Raw genomic sequence first — 11,995 nt, forward strand, 5'->3', positions numbered from 1 at the left:
ACACACAACACACTCCCCCCCACACACCACACACGCAACACCTGCGCATGCCACAGACACACCACACCACACCACACCCACACACACACACACTGTGTGTGTGTTCGTGTTCGTGTTCCTCGCTTTCTCCTTCCCTTCCTCATTGTCCGTCTGCCCCTCCCGCCCCTCCCTCCACCTTCACAGGACAGGAGTGCCTTTAAGATGAGCCTGCCTGTTGTTAATACACCCTTGACATGAAGATTTCTACACTCTGACCTGTCACGCCTGTAACCTGGGGGGTGGTCCAACCTCCTTGGTACGCTAGGTATATAGCTTTCTCCGTGGAAGGTGGAAGCCTTCCTTCCGTCCCTCGCTGCAGACGAGCAAACCGACAACAACTGAAAGCAACGGTGTTTGCCACTTGGGGCATACCTTCCACAGTCTCTAGTGATTGACACGCCACCCACTTCCCCGAGCCAATCCTAGGAGCCTTCACCCAAGGCTCTTGCAGACATTCCTCACATCTGTCAGTCCTTCCAAGTCACCCGCCATCATCAGGCGAGGTGTAGAGAACCGATGGAAAAACTGGAGGAATGACTTCTTCCATGGGGTGGGAGGAAATGAGGAAGGAGTAGGATGCTAAAGGTGGGATGCCTGACTTCTTGACGAAGCGAGGATCGATCGGGGGGGGGGGGCAGGACTGTGAACTCAGGAGGCCCGGTTGAACACGTGCACATATAAATGGTACATCAAGACAATCAACAAGCACCCCATCAAAGTACTTACAGGGCAGGTAGTAAAACAAACAAACAAACAAACAAAACACACACACACACACACAAAAACAAGCACCCCACTATGCAGCCCAGGAGAGTGTAGACTTATGACTTTACATTAACCTCTAAGGGAAAAGAATCTGAAAACCTGACGCGACGAACACGACTTCGTAAACCCACTCGATACTTCATTGCTGCCATAAGGGTGGTGTCATTTGCATATCTCAGGGGATTGGTACTTCTCCGGGCAACCTCGATTCCAGCTTGTGCTTCATCCCACCCAGCGTTTCTCATGATGTGTACTCACTCAGCATGTAAGCTGGATAAGCAGGGTGACAACATATACAGCCTTGATGGACTCCTTTCCCTATTTGGAACTACTCTGTTGTGTTCCATGTCTACTTCTAACTGTTGCTTCCTGACCTGCAGAAATACCGGGTTGTTGTTGTTGTTGTTTGTTTGTTTGCTTGCTTGCTTGCTTTGTTTTGTTTTGTTCTGTTTTTTAATTCCCTAACCTGAATGAAAAGCGAGAGAGACAGAGAGAAGACGGAGGGATGGGCGGGCGGGCTAAGTAAATAAATAAATAAAAATAAAATAAATAAGAAAAGGACCCTACCGTTCAATCTGTTGCTTTCCACACACAAAGCAAAAACAGAGGCCCCAAAGGACACAATGTTTACAATGTGAATTTTGAAAGAGGGACATCCCCTTTGGTCACTTCATACACTACCCCTATCAGCAGAATGCAATCGTTTCTGTTTTTCCCTCTACCTGGTCCTTCCAGACTTCAGAAGCTCTCAGCGAGGGTTCTTATCGCCTTGGCGATAGAGTGATTTTTTTCCACACGTTCCTTAGGGGCCCGGAGGATGTTTCCGTGAAGCGGGGGATACACACCTCTGGATAGGAGAGTCCTGTGCTACGTGTGGTTTGTTCTTTTCTTTGCGTGTGGCTCTTCACCCGAGAGGGGGACTGGGTCCTGAAGTTTTCCGAGTGGCCTCCGATATCTGGGGGCAACCCTCTCTGGGGGGAAACATGTCCCATGTTCTCTTGCCCTGCTGACGGAGAACTCAAAAGGCCCTGTGCCTGAAGCCCTGCGGATGGAAGCTAGAGGACTTGGTGAACATTTCTGACAGAGCTTCCCCGCTGGCTCACACGGTCAAGAATCTGCCTGCGATGCAGGAGACCCGGGTTCCATCCCCGGGCCAGGAAGGTCTCCTGGAGAAGGACATGGCAACCCGCTCCAGTACCCAACTCTGACGTCTAGACATCTCCTTGACTGACTCCCCCTCCACCGACTGGTTTCGAATGAATCCACTCCAGGGATGAACCGGTGTGTTTCCTTGCTTTCCCTACAAGTGCCTCTGAGGAAAAAAGTTACCTGATTGCTTGCACCCCAGGCCTGCTTTCCCGAACCTGTCTGTGGACCTCACAGCCCCCTGAGAGGAGATACGATAACTGTTTCACTGAATGGAGGATCTGTGCTCAGAAACTCTTTCCACGACATGGAGGCCCGTACTAACTAACCTATTTGGTCCTTCCCTCGTTCCTTCCTTCTTTCCTTCTGGATTTGTTGTTGTTGTTGTTGTTCCCCCCTTTCTCCCCCCCCCCTTTTTTTTGGGGGGGGGGACTTCTCTCTCAGGTCCATGCACACGCACACGCGCCGTTTCTCACGTACACGCGTAAATGCATGCACTCACACACACAGTCACCAGTTCAGCTTTTCATGGGTTTCAGGGAAGTGTCAGAGGAGGGAACTGCTGGGGTCCGGAGCAGGCCGCCCACCCCACCCCACCCCACCCCACCTCACATGAACCTCCATGTCCTGTGGAGTGTTTTGGACTCAAGTGACTTAAGAACCAAGAACCGGCCAGCGCCAGAGGAACGCTCCGCCCCTCCCTCCTTCTCTGTCTCTCTGAAGGCAGGCAGGAATGAAACCCTCCTTCCACGGAGGAAGATGTCAAGTGATGATGGCTGCTTGGACGCACGTCCGTGATCCTCACATGCATGAGTGGGGTTTCCTGGGTTACGAAAAGGAAGAGACTTCTTTGGCCTGACACAAGGCGAAGTTTGTCCCTCAGCCTCCCGCCCCACCTCCCCCCCCCCCCACCCCTAGCCCCCTTCCTCCGCGCGGTGCCCAAGGGGCAGCCTCAAGGTGGGGAAATGGAGAAATGGGGGTGGGCGGATCACCATTCAATAGAGAGAAGCTCGAGGCAAAGTCAAAGGCTCTGACTTGACTGGAAAGCTTTCTGCATTTGAATGAAGCTATCTGACGAGGCCCTGCAGGGGGAGGGCGGGGGTGGGGCCCACAGACAATAGCCCCTGCCTGCCTGCCTGTCCGCCTGCCGGGCTGAGGAGGCCCTCTGGCGGCGGTGGCGGGGCCATGCCCCCGACTCCTGCAACTCGGTCCCCTCAAGGAAACTTCTGGGGTGACTCCCTTGTCCAGGGAGTCATCAAAGTTGGCCTGTTTCTGAAAAAGGCCCGAGTCACAGCTGTGACAGAGTCCCTGGATCTCTTCTGGACACATGGATTGACCTGCACCCTCCCATCCTGTCAGATCCTTTGGACACTCTCAAAGAGGTCTTTGGCCTGGGCCAGAAAACAAGCCAAGATAAACAAATACGTTTTTGTCTGTTTTTTTTTTTTTTTTTAACAGGGCGAAAACGATGCAGGGCCGTGGATCAGAGAGAAACTTGCTCCTCGTGGTGTAGAGCTGGGCTAGGGGTTGGGGGCGTGCGAGGCGAGGGGACCGGTCCAGGTCCCCCTGAGAAGTGAAAAGTGAAGGCAGGTTCTCTCCCGCTGAGAACTTCCTGCCTTCACGCGTGTGAGAGGAGCAAGTTTCTCTCTGATCCACGGCCCTGCATCGTTTTCGCCCTGTTCAAAAAAAAAAAAAAAACAGACAAAAACGTATTTGTTTATCTTGGCTTGTTTTCTGGCCCAGGCCAAAGACCTCTTTGAGAGTGTCCAAAGGATCTGACAGGATGGGAGGGTGCAGGTCAATCCATGTGTCAAGAAGAGATCCAGGGACTCTGTCACAGCTGTGACTCGGGCCTTTTTCAGAAACAGGCCAATTTTGATGACTCCCTGGACAAGGGAGTCACCCCAGAAGTTTCCTTGAGGGGACCGAGTTGCAGGAGTCGGGGGCATGGCCCCGCCACCGCCGCCAGAGGGCCTCCTCAGCCCGGCAGGCAGGCAGGCAGGCAGGGGCTATTGTCTGTGGGCCCCACCCCCACCCTCCCCCTGCAGGGCCTCGTCAGATAGCTTCATTCAAATGCAGAAAGCTTTCCAGTCAAGTCAGAGCCTTTGACTTTGCCTCGAGCTTCTCTCTATTGAATGGTGATCCGCCCCACCCCCATTTCTCCATTTCCCCACCTTGAGGCTGCCCCTTGGGCACCGCGCGGAGGAAGGGGGCTAGGGGTGGGGGGGGGGGGGGGGGGGGCGGGAGGCTGAGGGACAAACTTCGCCTTGTGTCAGGCCAAAGAAGTCTCTTCCTTTTCGTACCCCAGGAAACCCCACTCATGCATGTGAGGATCACGGACGTGCGTCCAAGCAGCCATCATCACTTGACATCTTCCTCCGTGGAAGGAGGTTTTCATTCCTGCCTGCCTTCAGAGAGACAGAGAAGGAGGGAGGGGCGGAGCGTTCCTCGGGCGCTGGCCGGTTCTTGGTTCTTAAGTCACTTGAGTCCAAAACACTCCACAGGACATGGAGGTTCATGTGAGGTGGGGTGGGGTGGGGTGGGGTGGGGTGGGGTGGGCGGCCTGCTCCGGACCCCAGCAGTTCCCTCCTCTGACACTTCCCTGCAACCCATGAAAAGCTGAACTGGTGACTGTGTGTGTGAGTGCATGCATGTACGCGTGTACGTGAGAAACGGCGCGTGTGCGTGTGCATGGACCTGAGAGAGAAGTCCCCCCCCCCCAAAAAAAGGGGGGGGGGAGAAAGGGGGGAACAACAACAACAACAACAAATCCAGAAGGAAAGAAGGAAGGAACGAGGGAAGGACCAAATAGGTTAGTTAGTACGGGCCTCCATGTCGTGGAAAGAGTTTCTGAGCACAGATCCTCCATTCAGTGAAACAGTTATCGTATCTCCTCTCAGGAGGCTGTGAGGTCCACAGACAGGGTCGGGAAAGCAGGCCTGGGGTGCAAGCAATCAGGTAATTTTTTTCCTCAGAGGCACTTGTAGGGAAAGCAAGGAAACACACCGGTTCATCCCTGGAGTGGATTCATTCGAAACCAGTCGGTGGAGGGGGAGTCAGTCCAGGAGATGTCTAGACGTCAGAGTTGGGTACTGGAGCGGGTTGCCATGTCCTTCTCCAGGAGACCTTCCTGGCCCGGGGATGGAACCCGGGTCTCCTGCATCGCAGGCAGATTCTTGACCGTGTGAGCCAGCGGGGAAGCTCTGTCAGAAATGTTCACCAAGTCCTCTAGCTTCCCTCCGCAGGGCTTCAGGCACAGGGCCTTTTGAGTTCTCCGTCAGCAGGGCAAGAGAACATGGGACATGTTTCCCCCCAGAGAGGGTTGCCCCCAGATATCGGAGGCCACTCGGAAAACTTCAGGACCCAGTCCCCCTCTCGGGTGAAGAGCCACACGCAAAGAAAAGAACAAACCACACGTAGCACAGGACTCTCCTATCCAGAGGTGTGTATCCCCCGCTTCACGGAAACATCCTCCGGGCCCCTAAGGAACGTGTGGAAAAAAATCACTCTATCGCCAAGGCGATAAGAACCCTCGCTGAGAGCTTCTGAAGTCTGGAAGGACCAGGTAGAGGGAAAAACAGAAACGATTGCATTCTGCTGATAGGGGTAGTGTATGAAGTGACCAAAGGGGATGTCCCTCTTTCAAAATTCACATTGTAAACATTGTGTCCTTTGGGTCCTCTGTTTTTGCTTTGTGTGTGGAAAGCAACAGATTGAACGGTAGGGTCCTTTTCTTATTTATTTTATTTTTATTTATTTATTTACTTAGCCCGCCCGCCCATCCCTCCGTCTTCTCTCTGTCTCTCTCGCTTTTCATTCAGGTTAAGGAATTAAAAAACAGAACAAAACAAAACAAAGCAAGCAAGCAAGCAAACAAACAAACAACAACAACAACAACCCGGTATTTCTGCAGGTCAGGAAGCAACAGTTAGAAGTAGACATGGAACACAACAGAGTGGTTCCAAATAGGGAAAGGAGTCAATCAAGGCTGTATATGTTGTCACCCTGCTTATCCAGCTTACATGCTGAGTGAGTACACATCATGAGAAACGCTGGGTGGGATGAAGCACAAGCTGGAATCGAGGTTGCCCGGAGAAGTACCAATCCCCTGAGATATGCAAATGACACCACCCTTATGGCAGCAATGGAGTATCGAGTGGGTTTACAAAGTCGTGTTCGTCGCGTCAGGTTTTCAGATTCTTTTCCCTTAGAGGTTAATGTAAAGTCATAAGTCTACACTCTCCTGGGCTGCATAGTGGGGTGCTTGTTTTTGTGTGTGTGTGTGTGTGTGTTTTGTTTGTTTGTTTGTTTGTTTTACTACCTGCCCTGTAAGTACTTTGATGGGGTGCTTGTTGATTGTCTTGATGTACCATTTATATGTGCACGTGTTCAACCGGACCTCCTGAGTTCACAGTCCTGCCCCCCCCCCCCCCCGATCGATCCTCGCTTCGTCAAGAAGTCAGGCATCCCACCTTTAGCATCCTACTCCTTCCTCATTTCCTCCCACCCCATGGAAGAAGTCATTCCTCCAGTTTTTTTTTTTTTTTTTTACACCTCGCCTGATGATGGCGGGTGACTTGGAAGGACTGACAGATGTGAAGAATGTCTGCAAGAGCCTTGGGTGAAGGCTCCTAGGATTGGCTCGGGGAAGTGAGTGGCGTGTCAATCACTAGAGACTGTGGAAGGTATGCCCCAAGTGGCAAACACCGTTGCTTTCAGTTGTTGTCGGTTTGCTCGTCTGCAGCGAGGGACGGAAGGAAGGCTTCCACCTTCCACGGAGAAAGCTATATACCTAGCGTACCAAGGCGGTTTGACCACCCCCCAGGTTACAGGCGTGACAGGTCAGAGTGTAGAAATCTTCATGTCAAGGGTGTATTAACAACAGGCAGGCTCATCTTAAAGGCACTCCTGTCCTGTGAAGGTGGAGGGAGGGGCGGGAGGGGCAGAGGGACAATGAGGAAGGGAAGGAGAAAGCGAGGAACACGAACACGAACACACACACAGTGTGTGTGGGTGTGTGGTGTGGTGTGGTGTGGTGTGTCTGTGGCATGCGCAGGTGTTGCGTGTGTGGTGTGTGGGGGGGAGTGTGTTGTGTGTGGTGTGTGGGGGCGTAGTGTGTGTGGATATGCGTGGGGTGTGTGGGGTGTGCCTCCGGGTGGTGCGAGTGTGAGAGGGGGCGGGCAGAGAGACACAGCCAGGCAAAGAACAACACAGAGTGTGTGCATGGGGGTGTGTCTGGCTGTGTCCCTCTGCCCGCCCGCTCTCACACTCGCACCACCCGGAGGCACATCCCACGCATACCCACACACCCCGCGCTCCCCGCACCCACACTCACCCCGCACTCCCCGCACCCACACCCCCCCACCACAATCCCCCCCCACACCCGCGCCCCACACCACACACGCAAAGGACAACACAGAGTGTGTGTGGGGGCGGGGGGGGGGGGAGCAGGGGGTGTGGGGATGCGTGTGGTGTGTGCCTCAGGGTGGTGCGAGGGTGAGAGAGGGCGGGCAGAGAGACACAGCCAGGCAGAGGACAACACAGCGTGTGTGTGTGTGTGTGTGTGGTGTGGTGTGTCTGTGTGGCGTGCGCAGGTGGTGTGTGTGTGGTGTGTGTGGGGTGTGCCTGTCAGTGGTGCGAATTTGAGAGGGGGCGGGCAGAGACACAGCCAGGCAAAGGACAACCCAGAGTGTGTGTGTGTGTGTGTGTGTGCGTGTGTGTGTGTGTGTGTGTGTGTGTGTATCTGCCCGCGGCACCTCACGCCCGAACCAGCGACAGGAACTTCCCACACACCCCACGCCTACCCCCACACACACACACACACCGCCCCCCCCACCCCCCGCAGGCCCACCCCCACACAGAAAGGACAACACAGTCAGAGGGAGGGGGGGAGTGAGTGACTGAGTGAGTGAGTGAGTGAGTGAGTGAGTGAGTGGGTGGGTGAGTGGGTGGTGTGAGGCCGGTGTGTGTGGTGTGTGGGGGGAGGGTGTGTGTGTGGTGTGTGCGGGTACGCGTGTGGTGTCTGTGGGTATACGTGGGGTGGGTCTGTGGTGTGCACAGGTGTGTTGCGTGTGTGGGGATGTGTGGTGTGTGTGTGTGTGCTGGGTACGGGTGCCACGTGGGGCCGTGTGTGTGTGCAGCATGGGTGTGTGGGGTGCGCCTGTGGGTGCAGGCAGTCAGAGACATGGCACGCAGACTCTAGACTGTGTGAGCCAGCGGGGAAGCTCTGTCAGAAATGTTCACCACGTCCTCTAGCTTCCATCCGCAGGGCTTCAGGCACAGGGCCTTTTGAGTTCTCCGTCAGCAGGGCAAGAGAACATGGGACATGTGTCCCCCCAGAGAGGGTTGCCCCCAGATATCGGAGGCCACTCGGAAAACTTCAGGACCCAGTCCCCCTCTCGGGTGAAGAGCCACACGCAAAGAAAGGAACAAACCACACGTAGCACAGGACTCTCCTATCCAGAAGTGTGTATCCCCCGCTTCACGGAAACATCCTCCGGGCCCCTAAGGAACGTGTGGAAAAAATCACCCTATCGCCAAGGCGATAAGAACCCCCGCTGAGAGCTTCTGAAGTCTGGAAGGACCAGGTAGAGGGAAAAACAGAAACGATTGCATCCTGCTGATAGGGGTAGTGTATGAAGTGACCAAAGGGGATGTCCCTCTTTCAAAATTCACATTGTAAACATTGTGTCCTTTGGGTCCCCTGTTTTTGCTTTGTGTGTGGAAAGCAACAGAGTGAACGGTAGGGTCCTTTTCTTATTTATTTATTTATATTTATTTATTTACTTACTTAGCCCACCCGCTCCCCTCCCCCTCCCCCTCCCCCTCCCTCTTCTCTCTGTCTCTCTTGCTGTTTCATTCAGGTTAGGGAATTAAAAAAACAAAACAACACAAAACACAAACAAACAAAACCCCGGTATTTCTGCAGGTCACAAGTAGACATGGAACACAACAGAGTGGTTCCAAATAGGGAAAGGAGTCCATCAAGGCTGTATATGTTGTCACCCTGCTTATCCAGCTTACATGCTGAGTGAGTACACATCATGAGAAGCGCTGGGTGGGATGAAGCACAAGCTGGAATCGAGGTTGCCCGGAGAAGTACCAATCCCCTGAGATATGCAAATGACACCACCCTTATGGCAGCAATGAAGTATCGAGTGGGTTTACAATGTCGTGTTCGTCGCGTCAGGTTTTCAGATTCTTTCCCCTTAGAGGTTAATGCAAAGTCATAAGTCTACACTCTCCTGGGCTGCATAGTGGGGTGCTTGTTTTTTGTGTTTTTATGTTTTGTTTGTTTGTTTGTTTGTTTTACTACCTGCCCTGTAAGCATTTTGATGGGGTGCTTGTTTGATTGTCTTGATGTACCATTTATATGTGCAACGTGTTAACCGGACCTCCTAAGTTGACAGTCCTGCCCCTCTTCCCACCCCCACCCCGATCGATCCTCGCTTCGTCAAGAAGCCAGGCATCCCACCTTTAGCATCCTACTCCTTCCTCATTTCCTCCCACCCCATGGAAGAAGTCATTCCTCCAGTTTTTCCATCGGTTCTCTACACCTCGCCTGATGATGGCGGGTGACTTGGAAGGACTGACAGATGTGAAGAATGTCTGCAAGAGCCTTGGGTGAAGGCTCCTAGGATTGGCTCGGGGAAGTGGGTGTCGTGTCAATCACTGGAGCCTGTGGAAGGTATGCCCCAAGTGGCAAACACCATTGCTTTCAGTTGTTGTCGGTTTGCTCGTCTGCAGCGAGGGACAGGTCAGACTGTAGAAATCATGTCAAGGGTGTATTAACTCATCTAAAGGCACTCCTGTCCTGTGAAGGGGGAGGGAGGGAGGGGAGGGGCAGAGGGACGACGAGGAAGGGAAGGAGAAAGCAAACGAGGAACAGGAGCACACACACACACACACACACACACACAGTGGGTGTGGTGTGGTGTGGTGTGGCGTGTCTGTGGCATGCACAGGTGTTGCGTGTGTGGGGGCACTGTGCTGTGTGGTGGGTGTGTGTGTGGTATGTGGGGGTGGGGTGTGTGAGGGTATGTGTGGGGTGTGTGGGGGTGTGCCTCAGGGTGGTGCGAGTGAGACGGGGCGGGCAGAGAGACACAGCCACACACACACACACACACACTCACGCACGCACCACTTACTTGTGTTGTCCTTTGCCTGGCTGTGTCTCTGCATAGCCACACACGCCCCACTCGCTCACGCCCCGGCCACACACTCCCCCACCCACCACGGACAACACAGAGAGTATGTGTGTGTGTGGGGGGTTGGTGTGTGTGTGTGGGGGGGCCAGGGTGTGTGGGGTATGCCTGTGGGTGTGTGCCTGAGGGTGCGAGAAGGGGCGGGCAGAGACACACCCAGGCAAAGGACAACCCAGTCAGAGGGTGTGTGTGTGTGTGTGTGTGTGTGTGTGTATCTGCCCACGGCCCCGCCCACCCGCACCAGTGACAGGCACACCCCAGACACCCCACGAATATCTCCCACACACCCCACACTCTGCCCCTAGCCGCACAGAAAGGACAGCAGAGAGAGGTGGGGTGGGTGGTGTGCGACGTGGGTGGTGTGGGGCCGCTGTGTGTGGGGGTCACGCGTGGGGTGTGTCTGTGGTGTGCACAATGTGTTGCTTGTGTGGTGTGCGGGGGCGTGTGTGTGTGTTGTGTACGGGTGCCAGGTGTGTGTGTGTGGGGCGCGCGGGGGCAGACACACACACAGTCATGCAAAGGACAACACAGTCAGAGAGAGAGAGAGAGAGAGAGAGAGAGAGAGAGAGAGAGAGAGAGAGAGAGAGAGAGAGAGAGAGAGAGAGAGAGAGAGAGAGAGAGAGAGAGAGACAGACAGACAGACAGACAGACAGACAGACAGACAGACACACACACACAGAGACAGAATCGGGGATGCGTGCCTTTGGGTGGTGCGGTCAGGGACACAGAGTCAGGCCAAAAACAACCAACACGCATGGACACCCTCCTGAACATTTGGCTGGGCTTGTGTTTTTCTGAGCTCATCACCTCCGTTGATCAAGACCACTCCCATGAAACGTGAATCTGCCACCCTCCCCTCAAACACCATCCAGCCACTTGTCTTTGGCAGGCAGACCGGGGAGTGTGTTCCGAGTTGGCGGGCAGGCGGTTGGGTGTCACCAGGAGAGCTTCGATCCTTGCCGTTCTGGCTCTGAACCTGACCGGAGTGCGTGGATCCGGGTGATCTCTCGTGTCTTTGTTTGAAACTCTTGGCGGGAGAAGGGAGATCCCCCCCATGCCAAGTGACAAGGCCAAAAAGGAGGAAAAGCCCATTCCACTTGAGTCCAAACACCTGCTCTCCCAATCAAGCAAGTTTCTTGAACTGGCTAGCCGTCCACCCTCCCCCGTGACCTCTGGCCCAAGGTGCCCCTCCCACGCAGCCTCCCTCCACAGCCCGAGGGCATTCATTCAAGAGTTGGGGCGGGCGGCCCGGCGGACCGCCCCCCGCCGGACCATCTAAAAGAGCAACTGACAGGCAGCTGTCGAGAGAGCCGGCGGCCGCAGCACGGGAGCTCCGGGGGCGACCGGCGGGGACTCATTGCCAGACAGGGTCCGTCCTAGTGCGCATTTCTACGCTCAGTTACCGACGCGGACAGGAGAACGGGACGCGACAACACTTCTGCAGAAAGTCCCTGGGTGAGGTACGACGACCGGACGGACGGGAGGAGAGGGGACGGGAGGGAGAAAGATTCTTGACTTCCCACCCGCGGGGCAGCGGAATGCTCTCCCATCAGAGGGGGACCGCAGGCCAATGTCAGGCGGCGCGAGCACCCGCGCCGAGAAATACCTCGCCGTCACCCCGGTCCCTGTCACCACCTTTCAGCATACCAGGAGAAACACCTTTTTTGACCCCGACGACGGCTCTTTTGGGAAAAGCCCCGTACAGCAACAGGACAAACAAAAGACGCACGCGCACGCACGCACGCGCGCACACACACAACACACACACACACACACACACACACCCCTTCATATTGAAGGTACCCCTGTGTGTGTGTGTGCGCGCATGGTGTGTGCAAAAC

This window comes from Cervus canadensis, chromosome 3 (genome assembly GCF_019320065.1).
Source record: "Cervus canadensis isolate Bull #8, Minnesota chromosome 3, ASM1932006v1, whole genome shotgun sequence".
Taxonomy (NCBI): Eukaryota; Metazoa; Chordata; class Mammalia; order Artiodactyla; family Cervidae; genus Cervus; species Cervus canadensis.